General features: G+C 39.3%; 1 protein-coding gene across 2 annotated transcripts in view; it reads left to right on the forward strand.

Moving 5' to 3' along the window:
• Nucleotides 1-25,526, forward strand: part of NUDT3 (nudix hydrolase 3) — a 131,918-nt gene that overhangs the window by 24,223 nt on the left and 82,169 nt on the right. The gene's annotated exons all lie outside the window — the stretch shown is intronic.

Below are 25,526 nucleotides of genomic sequence, written 5' to 3' on the forward strand. Positions count from 1 at the left end.
CAATTCTTGGCTATTGTAAATAGTGCTGCGATAAACATAGGGGTACATTGGTCTTTCTCATACTTGATTGCTGCATTCTTAGGGTAAATTCCTAGGAGTGCAATTCCTGGGTCAAATGGTATGTCTGTTTTGAGCATTTTGATGTACCTCCATACTGCTTTCCACAATGGTTGAACAAGTTTACATTCCCACCAGCAGTGTAGGAGGGTTCCCCTTCCTCTACAGCCTCGCCAACATTTGTTGTTGTTTGTCTTTTGGATGGCAGCCATCCTTACTGGTGTGAGGTGATACCTCATTGTAGTTTTAATTTGCATTTCTCTGATAATTAGCGATGTGGAGCATCTTTTCATGTGTCTGTTGGCCATCTGTATTTCTTTTTTGGAGAACCGTCTGTTCAGTTCCTTTGCCCATTTTTTAATTGGGTTATTTGTTTTTTGTTTGTTGAGGTGTGTGAGCTCTTTATATATTCTGGACGTCAAGCCTTTATCGGATGTGTCATTTTCAAAGATATTCTCCCATACTGTAGGGTTCCTTTTTGTTCTATTGATGGTGTCTTTTGCTGTACAGAAGCTTTTCAGCTTAATATAGTCCCACTTGTTCATTTTTGCTGTTGTTTTCCTTGCCCGGGGAGATATGTTCAAGAAGAGGTCACTCATGTTTATGTCTAAGAGGTTTGTGCGTATGTTTTCTTCCAAGAGTTTAATGGTTTCATGACTTACATTCAGGTCTTTGATCCATTTTGAGTTTACTTTTGTATATTGGGTTAGACGATGGTCCAGTTTCATTCTCCTACATGTAGCTGTCCAGTTTTGCCAGCACCATCTGTTGAAGAGACTGTCATTTCGCCATTGTATGTCCATGGCTCCTTTATCAAATATTAATTGACCATATATGTCTGAGTTAATGTCTGGATTGTCTAGTCTGTTCCATTGGTCTGTGGTAACAATTCTCTTTCATGTCTAGATTCGAAGATACTTGGGTTTTCCTATCTGCTTCTGCATTCAGTGTCTTCTGACACATTGTTTTGAGGTATCTGAAGAAAATTGAGCCTCTCACAGAATAGGTGGTGATTCATTTTGTAAAATGTTCCTTAATTTGGGTCTGTTGGTTTCTCTGATTAGATTGAGGTCATACATTTTTTACAGTAACGTTACAGAAGTGATGTACCCTTGTCAGTGCATCATATCAAAGGGTATATGATGTCAGTGTGTCTTATTACTGGATGTTAACCTTGACTGGTTAAAGTAAGATATGTAGTTTCTCCACTATAACATAGCTAATTTTTTTTTCTTGCCAAATGCCAAGAGTGCTTTTTTTTTAAGGTATTATTGATAGACACTCTTATGAAGGTTTCACATGAAAAAACAATGTGGTTACTACATTCACCCATATAATCGAGTCCCTGCCTATACCCCATTGCAGTCACTGTCCATCAGTGTAGTAAGATGCCACAGATTCACTATTGGCCTTCTCTGTGCTACACTGTCTTCTTCATGATCCACCCCCACCATGTGTACTAGACATGATACTCCTCAATCTCCTTCTCCCTCCCTCCCAACCTGCCCTCCCACACCCATCCTCTTTGGTAACTGCTAGTCCCTTCTTGGAGTCTGTGAGTCTGCTGCTGTTTTGTTCCTTCAGTTTTGCTTTGTTATTATACTCTATAATGAGGGAGATCATTTGGTACTTGTCTTTCTCCGCCTGGCTTATTTCACTGAGCATACTATCCTCTAGCTACATCCATGTTGTTGCAAATGGTAGGATTTGTTTCTTTCTTATGGTGGAATAATATTCCATTGTGTATATGTACCACATCTTCTTTATCCATTCATCTACTGATGAATACTTAGATTGCCTCCATATCTTGGCTATTGTAAATATTGCTGCAATAAACATAGGGGTGCATATGTCTCTTTAATCAGAGAAGTTGTTTTCTTTGGGTAAATTCCAAGGAGTGGGATTCCTGGGTCAAATTGTATTTCTATTTTTAGTTTTTTGAGGAACCTCCATATTGCTTTCCACAGCTAGCTTACATTCCCACCAGCAGTGTAGGAGGGTTCCCCTTTCTCTGCATCCTCGCCAGCATTTGTTGTTCTTAGTATTTTCGATGCTGGCCATCCTAACGGGTGTGAGGTGATACCTCTTTTTGGTTTTAATTTGCATTTCCCTGATAACTAGTGATGTATGTGCAGCATCTTTTCATGTGTCTGTTGGCCATCTGAATTTCTTCTTTGGAGAATTATCTGTTTATATTCTCCACCCATTTTTTAATCGGGTTATTTGCTTTTTGGGTGTTGAGGTGTGTGAGTTCTTTATGTATTTTGGATGTTAACCCCTTGTGGGATATGTCATTTACAAATATGTTCTCCTACTGTAGGATACCTTTTTGTTCTGTTGATGGTGTCCTCTGCCATACAGAAACTTTTTAGTTTGATGTAGTCCCATGAGTTCATTTTTGCTTTTGTTTCCCTAGCTCAAGGAGATGCGTTCAGGAAGAAGTTGCTCATGCTTATATTCAGGAGATTTTTGCCTATGTTGTTTTCTAAGAGTTTTACAGTTTCATGACTTACATTCAGGTCTTTGATCCATTTCGAGTTTACTTTTGTGTACGGGGTTAAACAATAATCCAGTTTCATTCTCTTGCATGTAGCTGTCTAGTTTTGCCAAAACTAGTTGTTGAAGAGTCTGTCATTTCCCCACTATATGTCCATAGCTCCTTTATTGTATATTAATTGACCATATATGTTTGGGTTAAAATCTGGACTCCTTATTCTGTTCCACCTGTCTGTGGGTCTGTTCTTGTGCCAGTACCAAACTGTCTTGATTACTGTGGCTTTGTAGTAGAGCTTGAAATTGGGGAGCAAGATCCCCCCAACTTTATTCTTCCTTCTCAGGATTGCTTTGGCTATTTGGGGTCTTTGATGTTTCCATATGAATTTTTGAACTATTTGTTCCAGTTCATTGAAGAATGTTGGTAATTTGATAGGGATTGCATTGAATCTGTAGACCCTGCCCATTTTGACAATATTAATTCTTCCTAGCCAAGAGCATGGGATGAGTTTCCATTTGTTAGTGTTCTCTTTAATTTCTCTTAAGAGTGTCTTGTAGTTTTCAGGGTATAGGTCTTTCACTTCCTTGGTTAGGTTTATCCTAGGTATTTTATTCTTTTTGATGCAGTTGTGAATGGAATAGTTTTCCTGATTTCTCTTTCTGCTAGCCCATCATTAGTGTATAGGAAAGCAACAGATTTCTGTGTCTTAATTTTATATCTTGCTACTTTGCTGAATTCCATTATTAGTTCTAATAGTTTTGGAGTGGAGCCTTAGGGTTTTTTATGTACAGTATCATGTCATCTGCAAATAGTGACAGTTTTGACTTCTTCTTAACAATCTGGATGCCTTGTATTTCTTTTTTTGTCTGATTGCCGTGGCTAGGACCTCCAGTACTATGTTGAATAACAGTGGGGAGAGTGGGCATCCATCTTGTTCCTGATCTTAAAGGAAAAGCTTTCAGCTTCTCTGTGTTCAGTATGATGTTGGCTGTGGGTTTATCATATATGGCCTTTATTATGTTGAGGCACTTGCCCTCTCTATCCATTTGGTTGAGAGTTTTTATCATGAATGGATACTGAATTTTGTCGAATGCTTTTTCAACATCTATGGAGATGATCATGTGGTTTTTGTCCTTTTTGTTGATGTGGTGGATGATGTTGATGGATTTTCGAATGTTGTACCATCCTTGCATCCCTGGGATGAATCCTACTTGATCATGATGGATGATCTTTTTGAGTTTGTTTTGCTCATATTTTGTTGAGTATTTTTGCATCTATGTTCATCAGGGATATTGGTCTGTAATTTTCTTTTTTTGTGGTGTCTTTGCCTGGTTTTGATATTAGAGTGATGCTGGCCTCATAGAATGAGTTTGGAAGTATTTCCTCTTCTTATACTCTTTGGAATACTTTAAGGAGGATGGGTATTAGGTTTTCACTAAATGTTTGATAAAATTCAACAGTGAAGCCATCTGGTCCAAGTGTTTTGTTCTTAGGTAGTTTTTTGATTACCAGTTCAATTTCATTGCTGGTAATTGGTCTGTTTAGATTTTCTCTTTCTTTCTGGGTCAGCCTTGGAAGTTTGTATTTTTCTAGAGAGTTGTCCATTTCTTCTAGGTTATTTAGTTTGTTGGCATATAATTTTTCATAGTATTCTCTCATAATTCTTTGTATTTCTGTGGTGTCTGTAGTGATTTTTCCTTTCTGGTTTCTGATTCTGTTTATGTGTGTAGACTCTCTTTTTTTCTTGATAAGTCTGGCTAGGAGTTCATCTATTTTGTTTATTTTCTCAAAGAACCAGCTCTTGCTTTCATTGATTCTTTCTATTGTTTTATTCTTCTTGATTTTATTTATTTCTGCTCTAATCTTTAATTATGTCCCTCCTTCTACTGACTTTGGGCCTTGTTTGTTCTTCTTTTTCAGTTTTGTTAATTGTGAGTTTACATTGTTCATATGGGATTGTTCTTCTTTCCTGTGGTAGGTCTGTATTGCAATATACTTTCCTGTTAGCATGGCCTTTGCCGTGTCCCACAGATTTTGTGGTGTTGAATTATTGTTGTCATTTGTCTCCATATATTGCTTGATCTCTGTTTTTATTTGGTCATTGATCCATTGGTTATTTAGGAGCATGTTGTGAAGCCTCCATGTGTTTGTGGCATTTTTCATTTTCTTTGTGTAATTTATTTCTAGTTTCATACCTTTGTGGTCTGCAAATCTGCTTGGTACAATTTCAATCTTTTTAAATTTACCAAGGCTCTTTTTGTGGCCTAGTATACGATCTATTCTTGAAAATGTTCCATGTGCACTTTAGAAGAATGTGTATTCTGCTGCTTTTGGGTGTAGAGTTCTGTAGATGTCTGTTAGGTCCATCTGTTCTAATGTGTTGTTCAGTGCCTCTGTCTCCTTAGTTATATTCCGTCTGGTTGATCTATCCTTTGGAGTGAGTGGAGTGTTGAAGTCTCCTAGAATGAATGCATTGCATTCTGTTTCCCCTTTTAATTCTGTTAGTATTTGTTTCACATATGTAGGTGCTCCTGTGTTGGGTGTGTAGATATTTATATCTTATTGGAGTGACCCCTTTATCATTATGTAATGTCCTTCTTTGTCTATTATGACTTTCCTTGTTTTAAAGTCTGTTTTGTCTGATATAAGTACTGCAACTCCTGCTTTTTTCTCCCTATTAGTTGCATGAAATACTTTTTTCCATCCCTTCACTTTTTGTCTGTGTATGTATGTCTTTGGGTTTAAAGTGAATCTCTTGTAGGCAGCATATAGATAGGTCTTATTTTTTTATCCATTCAGAGACTCTGTGTCTTTCGATTGGTTCATTCAGACCATTTACATTCAGGGTGATTATCAATAGGTATGTACCTATTGCCATTGCAGGCTTTAGATTCGTCTTTACCAAAGGTTCAAGGTTAACTTTCTTACTGTCTAAGAGTCTAACTTAACTCACTTAGTATGCTATTACAAATACAACGTAAAGGTTCTTTTTTTCTACTCCTTTTTCTTCCTCCTCCATTCTTTATATATTAGGTATCATATTCTTTAGTCTTTGTCTATCTCTTGATTGACTTTGGGGATAGTTGATTTAATTTTGCATTTGCTTAGTAATAAACTTCTACTTTCTTTACTGTGGTTTTAATACCTCTGGTGACAGCTATTAAACCTTAGGAACACTTCCATGTATAAACAGTCCCTCCAAAATACACTGTAGAGACAGTTTGTGGGAGGTAAATTCTCTCAGCTTTTGCTTATCTGGAAATTGTTTAATCCCTCCTTCAAATTTAAATGATAATATTGCCAGATAAAGTATTCTTGATTCAAGGCCCTTCTGCTTCATTGTATTAAATGCATCATGCCACTCCCTTCTGGCTTGTAAGATTTCTGCTGAGAAGTCTGATGATAGCCTGATGAGCTTTCCTTTGTATGTGATTTTATTTCTGTCTCTGGCTGCTTTTAGTAGTCTGTCCTTATCCTTGATCTTTTCCATTTTAATTACTATATGTCTTGGTGTTGTCTTCCTTGGGTCCCTTTTTTTGGGAGATCTGTGCACCTCCATGGCCTGAGAGACTATCTCCTTTCCCAGATTGGGGAAGTTTTCAGCAAATACCTCGTCAAAGACACTTTCTATTCCTCTTTCTCTCCTTCTTCTGGTACCCCTATAATGCGAGTATTGTTCCGTTTGGATTGGTCACACAGTTCTCTCAATATTCTTTCATTCTTAGAGACCCTTTTTTCTCTCTGCCTCAGCTTCTTTATAGTCCTCTTCTCTAATTTCTGTTCCATGTATCATCTCCTCCACCATATCTAACATGCTTTTAATACCCTCCATTGTGCTCTTCAAGAATTGGATCTCTGACTGGAATTCATTCCAGAGTTCTTGAATATTTTTGTGTACCTCCATGAGCATGTTAATGATTTTTATTTTGAAATCCCTTTCAGGAAGATTCATGAGGTTGATTTCATTTGAATCTTTCTTCAGGTGTGGTATTCATAATTGTACTTTGAACCAGATTTCTTTGGAGTTTCATATTTGTATATGGTGCCCTCTAGTGCACAAAAGCTCTACTCTCTGCAGCTGTTCAGCACCTGAAGCAATGTCAGGGGTTGCAGGGGAGTGGTATTGGGGCCTTGGGGGAGGAATGAACTGTGTGCTGCTTCCCGGCTGCTATGCCTGCCTCCACTGCCAGAACCAGTGGGCCGAGCACACAGGTATAAGCCTCTATGCTTTGCGTTTTTAGTTGCTGTAGATGGGGCTTCCCTCTGGCTGGCCTAATGCCAGGGTAGGGTTTGCCGGTTTGTGAGCCAGATGGGGCTGCCCAGGAGAAAAGCGCAGTAGCGTGTGTATCACGGAGGGGATCCTTCGAGCTGTCTAGCCAGCCAGGGAGCTGGAGCGCCTGAAGATCCAGGAAGTTCCCAACCTGCCTGGCAGTGTATCTGGATAATTTTGTCCACCTTTCCTTTCTCCTGAGCAGTAAGGTCTGTGCAATCCTTGCCCCTTTAGAAGCCCTCTTGCTTTTAGGAAGTTTCTCAGACTGCCCACCTTTCTTTTGTCCCAGAGCAGCCGGATATGGATCCCTGCTTTCTACAAGTGGCTGGAATCTCAGTCTCTGCAAGTATTCTGCCTGTATTAGCTTTCCAACCCCCTAATCACAAGAGTTCCATGAAAGCACCATGAAATGTAGGTTTGTGCTCCCAGTGCAGATCTCTGGAGTTTGGTATTCAGCAGTCCCAGGCCTCCACTCCCTCTCCACTCCATTTCTCTTCCTCTTGCCAGTGAGCTGGGGTAAGGGAAGGGCTTGGGTACAGCTGGGCCACAGCTTTGGTACGTTACCCTGTTCCATGAGGTTTATTCTTTTTTTCTCCAGGTGTATGCAGTTTGGCGCAGCCCTCTTTTCCTGTTGCTCTTTCAGGATTAGTCATATGAATTGTATTTTTGTATTACATGCAGTTTTAGGAGGAAACCTCTGTTTCACCTCTCACACCACCATCTTTAATTTATTTCTCCTGACTGGTCTTTTTATCCCATTCTTGTTCCCACCGAACAGTCTGTTCTCTGTACTGCAACACAGTGAGTAAATTTGAAGATCTAGTTTTCTTTGTTATCCCAATTCCAGGGAGCAAGTAGATGCTCCCAGGAATTGTACAAAATGGAAAGTTTTTATAGGAAAGAGGGTGGGCAAGAAGTTACTGCAAAGAAACAAAAGGTTTGTTTCAGGCAAGAGTGACTCTTAAGGGGAAGAGCAAAAGGGTCCTATCATGCAGATTACCTCATCTTCTTTTGGGGGAAGGGAAGGAAGGAAAGGGCCCGTGTGACGGGTTACATCATTAGTGCAGCCAGAAAATTACTGATTCACTGTTAAAAGGTCACATTCTTGGAATAGATTGAAACTGTGAATAAGCCTTAGTTTGAGGGGTAAATGACAATGACTCCATTTAGGCTTTTTATTGCTTTTCTTTTTTTTTGTACAGTTTTTTTAAAACAGTGTTCTTCACTTAGGGTAAGTTAACTTGTTCTGTGAAGCTCTTTGTGACTTGGCCTTGTCCTTCTCTCACTTGATGTCTTGCTCTCACTAATTCTCCTTTAGCCACTCTGGCCTCCTTTGGCTTCGTTGCCTCAAGACAAGACCCTTGTACCTGAGGGTACATTTCCCTGGATGCCCTTTCCCTAGGAAGCCAGTTTCATTTCTTCATTTCAGTCAGGTCTATGCTCAAATACCACCTCTTACGACAGATCATCCCTGACCTCCCTGTTTAAAAGTACTCTTGTTAATTTCTGCTTCCTTATTTGACCTTTTTTTTCTTATTAGTACTGAAGACTGCCTGACATTATTTTTGTTTGTTTAATATCTGTCTTTTCTCATTAGAGTGTACATTCCACAAGAGCAGGGCCTTTGTTATATCTATTGCCGAATCCACAGTGCCTGAAACAGTGGTTGGCACCAAGTAGGTATTCAATGAATATTAGTTGAATGAGTGAAAGAATGTATGAATTCTCCTAGTATATGTGGGAAATGGTTCATATTTAGGGCTGTTTATTGTAGCATTGTTTCAATATGGGCAGAAATTGGAATGCCCAAAATGCCCATCAAAAGGGTTGGTTGAATAAATTACTATACCACTAATAATAAAAATGCCCCAGTGGTTACTGTAAGATTTCATTTATATAAAGATCCAGAATAGGCAATAATCTGTGATGGTATAAATAACAAGTGATTGTGTCTGGGTCAGGGCCATTGATAGGAAAGAGGCTGAAGGAACTTCCTGGGGAGGTGGAAACATGTATCTTTATAGGGGTGTAGGTTCAGGTGTGTGCATTAGACTCATCAAATAGTAGTACCCTGACAGTATATTCCAGGGAAGATTAATTAAAATTTAGTTAAGACAAAATGCAATTCCTGAAAATGAAAAACATAAATAAATGAACTTCACTGTATATCAAGCTAGTGGCAGAATCATACAGAAGACAAATCTTCCATGTGACTTTAAACTAGTGTTTTGATTGTACATCTCTAGTGGAATCTTCCCTTAGGCTGAGAACTGCATAGGAATCTTAAACTGTACTTAGTAGTTTTATGGTTAATAGTACTGTTAATTTGAAACTATTAAACCATACTGTAGGACAGCTCATTATTAATATTATAATTATTTATATTGTTTTCAGCATAAAAAATATAAGCATAATTGCAAGAAGTTAAAAAGCTCAGTAATTTTAAATCTACAATGGAAATGTTAGTATGACCCATAATTAATTTTTCTTTTCAGTAATTATTCTGTTAGTTTCATTCCAGTAATACATATTTCCTATCTGCCATTGAAAAGCCTTAGAAGTAATGACAGCACAATAGCAGCCAGTATTTAAATTGTGACCTCTAAATATCACTTCCCACTAAAAGGAACCAGTGCTCCTTAGGGAAACAGCTGAATTTAGGTCTGGGGCAGGAAATACTTCAAGGGAGCCTGAGATATATTACAATGACAAAAAGCAAGAATACTACCGAAAATTAAAGATTTACATAAAAAAGACAAGATTAACAAGATTTATAAAACATTAATGAATCTAGGTGGTAGGATATGGGTGTTATTATCTAGTTCCTTTAATTTAGCTGTATGCCTGAGAAGTTGTATAATAAAGTACTGGAGAAAAAAGGAGACAGGAACCATACTGAAGTGGTTCTTGATATTAATGATGGGGGCATCAAAAGATTAATGACTGCAGTTGTGAAACACATGAAGTATAAAATCTAGATAATGACACAAACAATAACAAAATATTTGGAGGTTGCTAGGGCACTATCATTATTCTAAAATCGAATAAATTAGGGGACAAAAAATCAGGCTTTCTCTTGCCTTTCCTTTGTAAGGATAACCAAACAATGAGGGAAATTTCTGTTTTGTAGAATCTGAGTTAAATAATATATGGAGAAGGGACAGTACAATTAGAAAGTCACCCCTTGCATTCCGTAATGAAATCATGGATATAGACGGATGGCATTTATAGATGCTAAAATCATTAAGTGAAAGCAGATAGCTCTGTAATGGACAGGTCATGTGGCAGAACTTGAAACCACAGTTTCATCTTCTCATCACTGAAAATGTTATCAGGTCCTTCTATAAACCATGATACAATGCCATAGTAGCACCTTCAGTGAAGTTTTCTTGCCCAAACACCAAATCCAAACCTGATCAGACTTCAAGGTCTAATGACTTGGGTACAGGAAATATGGGGACTAGAGGAGCAAGTTGAATATTACCACAAGAGAAGGCATTAGCAAATGCAAGAGTGTGGGAAATGTTAACAAGATAAATGATCTGCTTTCTTCAACAAATAAATTGGCTTGAAAACAAACTGCTAGGAGGGGTAATAACTGTTTTAGATTAAGGCTTAAGAGTCATAGCAACCAAATGCAATGTGTGAACCTGGTTTGGATTTTCATTTTAAAGAAACCAGTTTTAAAATAACATTTTTGAAACAGTTGGAGAAATTTGAATACACCCTGCTTATTATTAGATAATTTTAAGGAATTGTTAATTTGCTATGTGTAATAATGACACTGTGGTTAAATTTTATTAAAGTCTTTATATGTTAATGATACATAACTTAAGTATTTAGTGGTAATTTATGGATGTCTGGGATTTGCTTTAAAGTACTCTGGGAACCAAGGGTATAGGTAAATAAATCACGACCAGCAAAATGTTAATAATTATTGAAGCTGGGAATGAATACCTGATTCATTATATATTCTCTCTACTTTTGTGTGTTTGGAATTTCTAAAATAAGCTATTTAAAATACCACATGGTCAAAAAAAAAAACTACCGCGTTCACCCCTTGTGGCGGTGACGACAACGATACGTACACAGACCTGGTTCACTTCAGTTGTTTATTGTTGCTCGGAAGGCCAGGAGAAGGTGAGTGAGAAGAAGCAACAGCCCGGGGGGAGCGAATGAGAAGAAGAATGAGGGGAGAGAGGGAGACAGAGATTGAGAGAGTGGGAAAGAGAGTGAGTGCTTCTTTCCTGCTTATGCCTTATATAAAGGAAGCTGGCCTATGGTGATCAAGCCTATAGGAGCAACTTCCTTATGCTAATGCCACCAAACCAGGCAGGGTGGCGCCCAGGAAGCGTGCGCCATCTTAGGGCATTGGTCAACTAGAGTGGAAGGGCGGTGTTCAGCCATAGTGGGACTCAGCCTTGGCCGTAGGCCGGCCCCTACATCTCCCCCTTTTTTGTTTTTTAACACAATGAGGCTCGGGGACCATGCCTGTCTTAGGTTGTCAGGGAGGTGCAGCATCCTTACCTGTCATAAGGCAACAGACAGCTAAGGTCTGTGCCCTGTCTTAGGTTGGTATGCGTACCTCCTGATCTTACCCGTCTTTGACTACTGGTCCAACATATTGTGCTACACCCTAGGGGAGATGCCTTCTTCTATAGCTGCCATGGCCTGCACCAGAGCCATCCGCACTTTCCGATGTTGCCATTGCATGGAACAGAACACCCATGCCTGACCAGGCTTTGGTGGCATTTAGCACGGCTTCAGCAAACTGAGCTACAGACAGCGCCTCTACCTTTTAGGAACTAACATTCAGTATTTCTTGCCATAGCTGAGTGGTGAGCACATCAAACTCACTGGACCAATTGGTGGATAACATCTTGCCTAATTTCCTGGACAGATTGGCAGCTTTAGAGAGGTTATGAAAGGAATGCCAGTAACACATAGAGCTGTCAAAAGGCAGATATGGGAGATTAAGTGTACTATAGGTAGAGAAAAAGGCAGGAAAGGTATGTGCAGTTTCAGTCACCGGGAGTGGAATAGGCCAAGCCTTCACCAGACCCCATAGTTCTCTGGGTTCCGCTATCGCCTGCTGAAGAATCAGTAGCAGGATGAGCATCAGTGGCATCGGCATCTCGCACTTCCGGTTCAGGTCTTGCCACTCTCCGTGTCAGGCGTTCAGGCACCCAGATGGGATTGTTTCGGTCCTGTGGGAAAACACAAACAGAGCCTCAGTTCCAGATTAACACTGGATCCGGGCCTTTCATTGATCCTTCCAATACATCCTTCCACATAACTGCGGGCATGTCTTTAGGCCTGGAACGGCGAATATGCCGCTCTGCTGCACTGTGGCCATCTTTGTCCAATGTCAAAAAATTTAAAATGAACAATATGATGTTAAGTTTGTCTCTGGGGGATCTGAAGTCTGCCCCTACTCCCCCTTTTTGTTTATAGAGAGCATTTTTAAGGGTCAGGTTGGCGCGCTCTACCACGCCTTGCCCTTGAGGGTTATAGGGAATGCCCGTGGTGTGGGTGATATCCATTGTTTTTAAAAAGCTGAGGAGCGATTGGGATGTATATGCTGGCCCATTGTCAGTTTTTAAATGTTTGGGCTTTCCCCAGGCCGAAAATGCCTGGAGGCAGTGAGATATGACATCTCTAGATTTTTCTCCTGTATGGCAAGAGGCAAAAATGATGCCTGAGCAGGTGTCTACAGACACATGGACATATTTCATCTTACCGAATTCTGGAATATGGGTAACATCCATTTGCCAAATGTGATTGGGGAGTAGCCCCTTTGGATTAACTCCTTCTGAGATGGAGGGTAGGAGTGTGACACACCATTTGCAACTGACTACTATGGCTCTTGCTTGGTCTCTAGTAATATTATATTTTAGGCGAAGGGTATGTGCATTGACATGGAATTGTTTGTGAAATTGAGCAGCTTGTTCTACAGGGTCAAATAGAGCTAAGATGTTAAACTCACGGGTCAGGGCATCGGCACGTCTGTTTCCCTCAGCAATGGGTCCTGGGAGGGAAGTGTGGGCTGCTTCTTTTTTCTAAGGGGCCACTGAGGAACCCACACGGGCTCCTCCGATCGCCATAATTTCAGGCAATCTCGCTTTAAATGACCCATCTGCTTGCAATAGAAGCATGCCCCGGAAGGGGTAGCCCTGCTGTGTGCATTTTGCAGTCCCTGAGTTATGGCTGCAGCCATTACCTGTCCTTGCACTACAGTGTCATTGATGTCCCTGCAAACTTTGAGGTACACATTTAAATCTTTATTTTTCCAAGGCCTGATAGCCTCCTTGCACCATTTATTTGCTTGCTCATAGGCCAACTGTTTTACTAGGGGCATTGCTGAGTCAACATCTCCAAATATACGGCCTGCAGTTTGCATCAACCTTGCCAAGAAGTCTGCATAAGGCTCATTTGGTCCTTGGAGTACTTTAGATAATTGACCCTGTAAATCACCAATACCCTGGAGTGTTTTCCAGGCCTTGACAGCTGCTGTAGCTATTTGCATATACACAGCAGGAGGGTAATTTATCTGATTATGCTGTCCTAGGTAAGGTCCTGTGCCCATTAGCATCTCTAGGTTCCACTGATTGTTCCCTGCGGCAGCGTTGCGCCGGGCAGTGTCTTGAGAAAGCTCTGCCCACGCAGTTTTGAATAGCAGGTACTGACCTCCAGTAAGGCATGCTCTGACTACATTAGCCCAATCATCTGGTGTTAGATTCTGAGTGGCTAATGACTCCACTATGGCCACAGTGAACGCTGCTTGCACTCCAAAGGTGGTGGCAGCTTCCTTTAGGCTTTTAACAAGCTTAAAATCTAGGGCTTGATGGTATCTTTGCTGGGTGTTTGGATCTTCTATTACTGGGAAGGCTGCATTCCCCTCCATGGTTAGCCATTCCCTCCATCTATTCTTGCCCAATTGTTCTTGGCACCCCTGGCCACCACAACATGAGTAACTCTGGTAAAGGGGTGGCTCTGCTGTATAGGTTGGAGAGCAAAATGGATAATTTGGGGCGGTTGGCACAATCTCTTCTACCTTACTGCTCTTATTGGGGAGAGGGGCTGAGCTAGTCTCTCCTTCCTCTCTGCTTATTCTCAGTCAGCTCAGTGAGGAGCACAATGTGGGCCGATGTCCTCTCTGAGCAGCCCTAGCCTCTAACTCTTCTCCTGATAATTCTTGGTCCTCTTCCTCATCAGAGGACCCCCCCTGTGTAGATCCACTTTCAGATGCTCTCGCAGAGTCTCTTTCCTCTTTCACTTCCTCAAGAATCTCCTCTCCCTCCCTTATGGCTTCTCTATAACTAGGTTTATTCTCCTTTAGGCAGCTCTTAACCAGCCCCCATATGGGGAGCGTCCCAGCCGGGAGCGGCTCCCTGCGATCTGCGTTGCGCAGATCCTCGCCTAACTTTTCCCACACGGGGGTAGTGATTCTTCCTGCATCTAGGAACCACAGAGCATGCTTCTCCACCGTGTGGAGGAAAACCCTTGCGGTTTTTGTTTTTAATGAGGTTCCGTTGGCCCTCAGGAGTGCTCTCAAAGGCTCTTCTACTCTAATTCTAGACTCTTCAGATCTCATGTTAGCGATTAAAGGATAAAAGGCTACTTCTAAGTTTATGGGTAAAGGGTACTCTTATCGCTAACCTGCATTCGTCGCTATACCGCGAACTTTCCTGGCTTCGTCGCTATCCTGCGAACTTTCCTGGCTTCGTCGCTATCCCGCGAACTTTCCTGGCTTCGTCGCTATCCCGCGAACTTTCACTGGCGCCCTAACTTTTCATAACATTTTTGACAAAACAAAACAGTACAACAAAGAACACTATGACGGACAGACAAAACAAATCCCCACCACAGCCGCTTGCTATCTCCTTTCCTACTCCTACATTTGCTTTGCTCATTGGTCCACTCACCCTTCTCTGAGGCGCCTTCCTGAGCAATCCTTCCGAACGGGGTCCACAGGTACTGCTTCAGGGTAAGAAGCTCTATGGCGTCCGTGTCCGTCAGTTTCTCCTCTGGGTGGTTGGAGAAAAACTCCCGGGTTTCGGCACCAGATACCGCGTTCACCCCTTGTGGCGGTGACGACAACGATACGTACACAGACCTGGTTCACTTCAGTTGTTTATTGTTGCTCGGAAGGCCGGGAGAAGGTGAGTGAGAAGAAGCAACAGCCGGGGGGAGCGAATGAGAAGAAGAATGAGGGGGGAGAGGGAGACAGAGATTGAGAGAGTGGGAAAGAGAGTGAGTGCTTCTTTCCTGCTTATGCCTTATATAAAGGAAGCTGGCCTATGGTGATCAAGCCTATAGGAGCAACTTCCTTATGCTAATGCCACCAAACCAGGCAGGGTGGCGCCCAGGAAGCGTGCGCCATCTTAGGGCATTGGTCAACTAGAGTGGAAGGGCGGTGTTCAGCCATAGTGGGACTCAGCCTTGGCCGTAGGCCGGCCCCTACAAAAACCACATGGTAATTTAAAAAAAAGATGCTCTTTGGTATGTACTGATGAAATGATTTATGCGATTTAAGTGAAAAAGTAAGGTGGAACTGTGTGTATAATGGTTACTATTTGGGTTAAAAAAGAGGGAAGAAGAATAAATATGTATGTATTTATACTCATATATGCTATGGTAGCCGTAGCTCAAGAAGTCTTCATAAGAAGCACCTGTAGGGACAGAGGTAGGAGAGAAGGCTTAATTACTTTTCACTGACTGTCCTTTTGTACTTTTCAACATGTGCAGTGTGTGCTATTGAAAAGGTAGATTCTAAAGAGAGAGTGGAATTAGGAATCACAATTCTAGACATGTATACCTGTGTAAATTTGGACAATAAAATATTAATGCTGGAAGGATTGTAGAGATTATTTGAACTACTTTGTTTTAAAACTGAGAAAGCTGAAGTCTAAAGAGAGAAAAATATATTTCCTCAGTTATATGGCTGCAGACCCATAACCCAAGTCTCCTGACTGTCTTTCCCTATAAAATAGACTTTGTACAACTTAAACTTTTGACATCATATGTTCAACAGAAATGTTAACATTATTCTGGTAACCTGCATTTGAGCCTTCAGAACTGTCTTCTCAGTGAACGTGTATTTTGGAGGACTTCATTTGTGCACGGCTTGGTAAAATCAGTGTATTGATAGGCAATGATTTTACAGTGTATTCCTATAGTTCTAAGACTGTGTGTGGGGAAATAATGCATTTTATGGGTATCAGGAAAGCTGTTGCTGTGGTTTTGTTTGTTTTAAGGACCTTGAGCATTCTAAGTATTTCATTCACTCAATTTAGCTTTCAGAAATTTTCCAGGGAATAATGCTTGGCATTCTTCTTGGCCAGTTACAAAAGTCTTAAATGCTTGTTGTAACATAATCCAGGCTGTACTCAGGGCTTTGAAGTGAAATGCTGCCTCCTCGGTGCTGCCAGTTGTGCTGGACAGAGGCAGCCATTGTTTCTTGGGTGAATGCTGTCAAGTGGACCTTTTAAATTGAAGTTTTGAAATTCCTATTATATATAGAGAGTGTAGGAAGTGTATCTTCTCCTCCAGGAAGCTCAAACTGATTTTTTCTTTTCCACCTACTCCCTTCCTGTATTTCTCTCTCTCTCGAGAAATTGATATCTCTCTCCACCTGTTGACCCCAGTAAGAAGCCATAGCCAGTACATCCCTTTCACAGCACTCTCTTGTCTGGTTAGTTACCAGTCCCTGCCATTGTTCTCTCTCAAGTATGACTTAAATCTACTTGTTGCTCCCCATCTTCAGGGATGTTGATTATATCCAGTTTCCATATCCTTTCTGATCTCTCTGTCCTACCTCCAGCCCATCAGCCTCCAGATTCAGGCTTCTGAAACAGAAGTGAGACCAAGACTAACATTTTTTTCTTCAAAAACCAAAAAGGATTCCCAGTTGCTTTCATTTGCATAGCTCTTTGGTGTTCTTGCTGTATGAACTTTTTCTCATGCACTCTGCACTGTACCAGACTACAGTTGTCCTTTGAACAATGTGGGGATCAGGGGTGCTGACCCCTCCACACACAGTAAGAAATCTGCATATAACTTTTGGCTCCCCAAAAACTTAACTACTAATAGCCTGCTGTTGACCAGAAACCTTACTGATAACATGAATTCTCGATTACCACATATTTTGTATGATATACATAATATATATTACAGTCTTACAATAGAGTAAGCTAGAGAAAAGAAATTGTTTCAAATTGTCATATCTCCAAAAAATTTTCCAATATATTTATTGAAAAAAATCTGCATATAAGTGGACCCACAAAGTTCAAATCCCATGTTATTCAAGGGTCATCTGTACTTGAATTTGTCAGCATTCCCTGGATGGTACACAGTTTCCTACATCTATGCATGCCTTTGCAATTGCAATGCCCCTTCCCGGAACACCTCTCATTTCTGGGCTCAGTAAATTTCCTCCTCTAGGCCCAGCTCAAATATTCCCTGTTGAGAAGTGCTTTGGGATCCTCTCAGTCTTCTTTCCTCCATAACAGTCCTTATCAACAAGGTGTTGTGGCTGCTCAGGCCCTTCATCAGGGGCTAGCAAACTTTTTCTATAAAGGACCAGATAGTAAATATTTTTGGCTTTGTGGGTCACATGATGTCAGGATTACTCATCTTTGCCATTACAGCTTGAAAACAGCCATGGACTGTAGGTAAGTGAATGAGCATGGCTATGTTCCAATAAACTTTACGGACACTGTAATTTGAATTTCATAAAAATTCATATGTCAGAGAATATTCTTATTTTGATCTTTCCCAACCATCTGAAAATGTAAAGACCATTCTTAGGTCATGGGCCACAGTTTGCCACTCCTTGCATTAAAGGTAGGCTTTAGATATTTTTGTAACATCTCTGTCTTTCTCCCTGCCCTCCATGCCTCAGTTTGTTTCTAAGCAAATAATGACTGGATAGCTGTTGTTTGTGGAATAAATGCTTAAGTAATTACTTCAGATATAGTAGTGTCTGAACAAATGTGAAAAGTTATAGAGGCTTCATATTGAGAATTGGTAATCACTTTTTAGATTAATAAACGTTTTCTGAAAAGAAAGTACAAAAAAGTTGCATAAATAGAGGGGTTCACAGTCCCCCTCTGTGTAGCTTTGGCTATGAAAGATGTAATAAATAAGCAAATATTATCTGCTCATGGAAGAGAATATAGAAAACTGTTCCAAATCCTCAATCTGAATCCAAGATTTGATTAAAATGCCTTCTTCATCTTTTTCTTTGCCCTATACCTGGCCTGGAGAAAGTCATGTCGTGTCTTTTATCCAGTGGCAATTAAATTTTCAGAGCGTTTCATACAGGGCTAGCTGTATCGTGGATATGACAAGCTCTTCAGTGGCCTATGGTCTGAGTCAGGCATATAGATTGTAGTTTGAATCCTGGCTCAACAGTAACCATATCTGTGTCCTTTACCACATCATCAAACCATCTAAGGCTCAGTTTTCCTATCGCTGTAATGGCAGGAATTGAATACCCAGATTGCATGATTGTTTGCAAATTAGAAATAGTATATCTTAAATCGAATATGTAAAATGCCAGCACCTGGCACAAAGTGGGCACTGAATAAATACTACCTGCTGTTGTTATTTATTTCCCCTCAGTATAAGTCTGTTTTCTTTCAATACTTAAAAGGGTGTGGGAAGGTTTAAGGTTTACAGAAACAACTTGGACATTTGAGAAAGGTACACTGAAAGAGTGTAATCCATCAACTTTCAGTCTTTGTTTTTATTTTTACATATCCTGCAAATATAACCAAGTTTACTGTTTTTTTCAGTCTTCTTTTTTGAAATAAAAGAGGTCACTGAATACCAGGCAATAAAAAGTGCTGCGTATGGTTATCTGACCATTTAGAAGATAATTTAGAAAGGCAGGGTAGGATGCTCTTCCTCTGAAGTCTGTTATTATATTTTATACCCTGGAACTCATACTTAAGAACGATATCTGTGTATAATATAGTTTGTATCTGTGATGACCTTTTCATATTGTTCTTAAAATACCTCATAGTTTCCAAAGTAAAAACTGTTAGACTGTGTTCACAGCATAGTATGGTGTTTCTTTGTACAAGGCAGGGAATTTCCTCTCTTATTAAATAAAGAGCCTGAATAGCAAAAACAAAGGGATGTTTATAAGGCATTTGTAAACTGAACTATTCATGACTACTTGTTTCTCCTTTAAGCAGTATTTTGAGCTTCTATGTAGGAAAGGGTAAAATGGCTTTAACATTCTTAGAATTGAAACTGCTAAAACTTGGCCCTGTGATAATTTATTGATTGAATTTGAACAAGTTGTTTTACCTCGTACTCAACTTTAACATTTTCTAACATCATTGTGCACAAGAATATGTGGCAGCTGTTCTTTAAAAAATTATATTAAAAAAAATAATAAACTTCTATTTGTATGGGATCCAAGCAAGTGCAAATAGTTATTTAAAAATAAATGGGTCTTATTTTTTTAATTAAGATATTATTGATATACACGCTTATAAATGTTTCACTTAAAAAACAATGTGGTTACATCATGATCAAGTAGGATTTATTCCAGGGATGCAAGGATGGTACATTCGAAAATCCATCAACATCATCCACCACATCAACAGAAAGAAGGACAAAAACCACATGATCATCTCCATAGATGCTGAAAAAGCATTTGACAAAGTTCAACATCCATTCATGATAAAAACTCTCAACAAAATGGGTATAGAGGGCAAGTTACCTCAACATAATAAAGGCTATATATGATAAGCCCACAGCCAACATTATACTGAACAGCGAGAAGCTGACAGCTTTTCCTTTAAGATCGGGAGAAAGACAAGGATGCCCACTCTTCCCACTTCTATTGAGCATAGTTTGGGAGGTCCTAGCCACAGCAATCAGACAACACAAAGAAATAAAAGGCATCCAGATTGGCAAGGAAGAAGTTAAACTGTCCCTGTTTGCAGATGACATGATATTATACATAAAAAATCCTAAAGAATCCACTCCAAAACTACTAGATCTAATATCTGAATTCCACAAAGTTGCAGGATACAAAATTAATACACAGAAATCTGTGACATTCCTATACACTAACAATGAACTAGGAGAGAGAGAAATCAGGAAAACAATTCCATTCACAATTGCATCAAAAAGAATAAAATACCTAGAAATAAATCTAACCGAGGAAGTGAAAGACCTATACTCTGAAAACTACAAGACACTCATGAGAGAAATTAAAGAAGATACCAATAAATGGAAACACATCCCATGCTCATGAATAGGATGAATTAATATTGTCAAAATGGCCATCCTACCTAAAGCAATCTACAGATTCAGTGCAATTCCTATCAAAATACCAACAGTATTCTTCAATGAACTAGAGAAAATCATTCTAAAATTCATTTGGAACCACAAAAGACCTCAAATAGCCAAAGCAATCCTGAGAAGGAAGAATAAAGCAGAGGGGATTATGCTCCCCAACTTCAAGCTCTACTACAAAACCACAGTAATCAAGACAATTTGGTACTGGCACAAGAACAGACTGATAGACCAATGGAACAGACTAGAGAACCAGATATTAACCCAAGCATATATGGTCAATTAATATATGATAAAGTAGCCATGGATATACAATGGGGAAATGACAATCTCTTCAACAGCTGGTGTTGTCAAAACTGGACAGCTACATGCAAGAGAATGAAACTAGATTATTGTTTAACCCACACACAAAAGTAAACACAAAATGGATCAAAGACCTGAATGTAAGTCATGAAACCATAAAACTCTTAGAAGATAACATAGGCAAAAATCTCCTGAATATAAGCATGAGCAACTTCTTCCTGAACGCATCTCCTCGAGCAAGGGAAACAAAAGCAAAAATGAACTCATGGGACTACATCAAACTAAAAAGTTTCTGTACGGCAAAGGACACCATCAACAGAACAAAAAGGCATCCTACAGTATGGGAGAATATATTTGTAAATGACATATCCAACAAGGGGATAACATCCAAAATATATAAAGAACTCACATTCCTCAACACCCAGAAAGCAAATAACCCGATTAAAAAACGGGCAGAGGATATGAAGAGACAGTTCTCCAAAGAAGAAATTCAAATGGTCAACAGACACATGAAAAGATGCTCCACGTCACTAAGCATCAGGGAAATGCAAATTAAAACCACAATGAGATTATCACCTCACACCTGTTAGGATGGCCAGCATCAAAAAGACTAAGAATAACAAATGCTGGCGAGGATGTGGAGAAAGAGGAACCCTCCGACACTGCTGGTGGGAATGTAAGCTAGTTGAACCATTGTGGAAAGCAATATGGAGGTTCCTCAAAAAACTAAAAATAGAAATTATGTTTGACCAAGGAATCCCACTCCTTGAAATTTGCCCAAATAATACAACTTCTCAGATCCAAAAAGACATATGCACCCCTATGTTTATTGCAGCACTTTTTACAATAGCCAAGATATGGAAACAACCTAAGTGTCCATCCATAGATGAATGGATAAAGAAGAGATGGTACATATACATACCATCTCTTCTTTATCCAATGGAATACTATTCAGCCATAAGAAAGGAACAAATCCTACCATTTGCAACAACATGGATGGAGCTGAAGGACATTATGCTCAATGAAATAAGCTAGGTGGAGAAAGACAAATGCCAAATGATTTCCCTCATTTGTGGAGTATAACAATGAAGCAAAACTGAAGGAACAAAATGGCAGCAGACTCAGAGACTCCAAGGAGGAACTAGTGGTTACCAAAGGAGAGGGGTGTGGGAGGGTGGGTGGGGAGGGAGGGAGAAGGGGATTGAGGGGTATTATGCTTAGTACACATGGTGTGGGGGATCACAAAGAAAACAGTGTAGCACAGAGAAGGCAAATAGTGAATCTGTGGCATCTTACTACACTGATGGACAGTGACTACATTGGGGTATGGGTGGGGACTTGATCTTAGCTCCAGACCCACTTTTTGTTGTTGTTGTTATCATTAATCTACAATTACACGAAGAACATACGTTTACTAGGCTCCCGCCTTCACCAAGTACCCCCACACACACCCCATCACAGTCACTATCCATCAGCGTAGAATCACAACTTGTTTTCCCTGTGTTGCACAGCCCTCCCCATGCCCCCCCTACATGCTAATTATACATGCTAATCATAGTACCCCCTTTCTTTCACCCCCCCCCCATATCCCTCCCTTCCCACCCATCCTCCTCAGTCCCTTTCCCTTTGGTAACTGTTAGTCCATTCTTGGGTTCTGTGAGTCTGCTGCTGTTTTGTTCCTTCAGTTTTTCTTTATTCTATATTCCACATATGAGTGAAATCATTTGATACTTGTCTTTCTCTGCCTGGCTTATTTCACTGAACATAATACACTCTAGCTCCATCCATGTTGTTACAAATGGTAGGATTTGTTTTCTTCTTATGGCTGAATAATATTCCATTGTATATATGTACCACATCTTCTTTATCCATTAATCTATCGATGGACATTTAGGTTGCTTACAATTCTTGGCTATTGTAAATAGTGCTGCGATAAACATAGGGGTGCATCTGTCTTTTTCAAACCGGGCTACTGCATTCTTAGGGTAAATTCCTACAAGTGGAATTCCTGGGTCAAATGGTATTTCTATTTTGAGCTTTTTGAGGAACCTCCATACTGCTTTCCACAATGATTGAACTAATTTACATTCGCACCAGAAGTGTAGGAGGATTCCCCTTTCTCCACAACCTCGGCCAGCATTTTTTGTACCTTGTGTTTTGGATGTTGGCCATTCTAACTGGTGTGAGGTGATACCTCATTGTAGCTTTAATTTGCATTTCCCTGATAATTAGCAATGTGGAGCATCTTTTCACGTGCCTGTTGGGACTGTAGCTTTCTTTTATATTCTTTTGAAAACTTGCACTAAGCAATATTAAAGCAATGAAAAAGACTGTAAGAAATAAAACATTACTGTACCAGCTGAAGCCCTTTATGTAAACTGTCCCCTGCTGGTTTATCATCCCCAGGCATTTCTTTACTCTTCCACTGCACACACATTAGGATTTTTCTCTGTGCTCCTATGGATAACAATGTTTTCCCAGCACCACCTGTTGACTTCTCCCTGCTCTACAGGGCCACCTGTATCATGAATCCAAGAGTTCCTGTGTAGGTAGATGTATTCTATGGGTGTGTTTGTCCATTTCTCACTTGATATCACCTGTCCTGATGACAAGAACTTCATAAAAGATCTGATACCTAGTTGGCCAGTCCCGCGCTTGGATCCATCTCAAAACTGCAGAGGTTTAATCTCTCTGTCTGCCGTTCCTGACTCACGATATTGAGTAAATGTCACATTCTGTCTTTTTTTTTTTTTTGTAGTTATGTCATTTTCAAACTCAGAAGCTTTAACCATTTAATTTCTTTCCAGATAATTTTATATTTAAAAATCAAAACTTCAGAATCAGAACTCACTGACCAGAATACCACCTACTATTTAATAAGAGAGGAAGGAATAAAGCCTCTGGCTAAAGAATATTTTGTCTTGTTTTTTGCAGTAAAATTTTCAGTGGGTTGTCAAAGAACTTTACTGAGGAGAACTATTTACTGGCAGTAGCATTTGCTTTTACGCATCACTACTTTCTTCCTTGTCCGTGTTACACACACTTACCTTATATAGTCATGCTTTTAATGTGCAAAGCAACAACACTTGCTGAATCTAGTAATTAATCTTTCACACTGAAATTTATAAATTAAGTTATACTTTATGTTGAAGGTTTCCTTTTCTTTGCTTCAGCTTTGAAATGTCTCTGTAAAGGTCTTCCATTTGGAACATAACCTGATTGGTTGGCTCTAGTCAGCCTTTGATTGAAGCAAATGCTTAGGTTTAGAATATCTGGTAAACACTTTGCCCTGGAAGTGAGAGAACTCTAGAAAGAAACACTACCTATTATTTGTATAACAAATCTGTGAAGGATTAACCCATTTTTCTACTTTTTATTCTTGAATCTTCCTTCAAGACTAGATAGATGTGACTTAAATGCCATTGTGTAGAAAGTTTTTGGGGGACTTTTTAAAAAAACTTTTTAACTTAAACAAACAAACCTGATTGTATATATATTTTTTTATTTATGAGGAATTTTTAAAAATGTAAGATTGTATGTAAAGTGCTACAGTTACTGTGACACATGGGTGTAGTAATGATTGCCTTTTTCTTTTATGGAAATAGTATATTATTTTAGCTTTATAACTTAACGTTATAAAAGTAAAGGTAACATTTGGAAGGCTGCAGTCCTGGAGTGTAGACTCTGAGAAAGAAAGTAGTGGCACCAACTCCTTTAGCTTTTGAAAAATTACTGTGACCTTAAAACTAGTTTTAAGTTTATATAATATTAGCCATTTATAAGTGTACAAGTCATTGACATTTAGTACCATTAATTCAGTGGCATTTAGTAACCATCACTTCTGTCTAGTTTCAAAACACTTTAATCATCCCAGAGTAAAATCTTGTACCTGTTAGGCATTCACTCCCCAGTCTTCCCTCAATCCCTCACAGTCACCAATCTTTCTGTGGATTTACCTGTTCTGCCTATTTCATATAAATGGAATCATAAAGTATGTGATGTTTTGAGTCTGACTTTCACTTAGCATGATGTTTTCAAACTTCATCCACAGTGTTGCATATATCAGTATTTCATTCCTTTGCCTGAATAATATTCCATGTATCTACATATCACAGTCTATCCATTCATCCATTGATAAACATTTGTTTCTATTTTTTGCTATTGTGAATAATGCTGTTATGAATGTTGTGTGTAAATATTTGAGTATCTATTTTCATTTTTTGGGATATATACCTTAAAGTGGAATTGCTAGATCATGTGGTAATTTTAGGTTTAACTTTTTGAAAAACCACGAAGCTCTCCCTCAGTGCCTGAACTATTTTCACATTCTTACTAGTAATTCCAGTTTCTCTATATCCTTGCCAGTATTTGTTAAATAACTTTAAACTACAGACATTCTAGGAGGTATAAAGTAGTATCTCACAGTGGTTTTGCTTTATACTTCCCTAGTAACTAGTGATGTTGAGCATCTTTTCATGTGCTTGTTGGCTATTAGTGTATCTTCTTTGGAGAAATGTATTTGTCCTTTTGTGGTTGAGTTGTAGGAGTTTTTATATCTTTGAGTTCCAGACCCTTATCAGATTGATGATTTGCAAATATTTTCTCCCATTCTGTAGGTCTTTTCACATTCTTCATAGTGTCCTTTAATGTGAAGAAGTTTTAAATTTTGATAAGTCCAATGTACCTGTTTTCTTGCTCATACTTTTGGTGTCAACTCTAAAGGTCATGAACACTTACACCTATTTTATAGCTTTATTTTAGCTCTTATGTTTGGGTTATTGGTCCATTTGAGTTAATTTTTGTGTATGACTTGACGTAGAGTCGCATGATGACTCTTAGTTTAAAAGCAAAATTTTATGGAACCTCCACATTGTACTTTTAATACCCCTTGATTAAACATGTATATATACACCAACCAAAAACTACTGTTGATTTCATATTATTTTAAATTGTTTTGTGTTACATTAAAGCCTAATTTATATACATTAAAAAAATTAGTACTTGAAAGTATAAGACTTATTTTCTCTGTCCATGGTAACTGTATATGGATTGATAGAGTACTTTCTTATAACTCCATGGTCCTAT

This window comes from Manis pentadactyla, chromosome 16 (assembly GCF_030020395.1).
Source record: "Manis pentadactyla isolate mManPen7 chromosome 16, mManPen7.hap1, whole genome shotgun sequence".
Classification (NCBI taxonomy): domain Eukaryota; kingdom Metazoa; phylum Chordata; class Mammalia; order Pholidota; family Manidae; genus Manis; species Manis pentadactyla.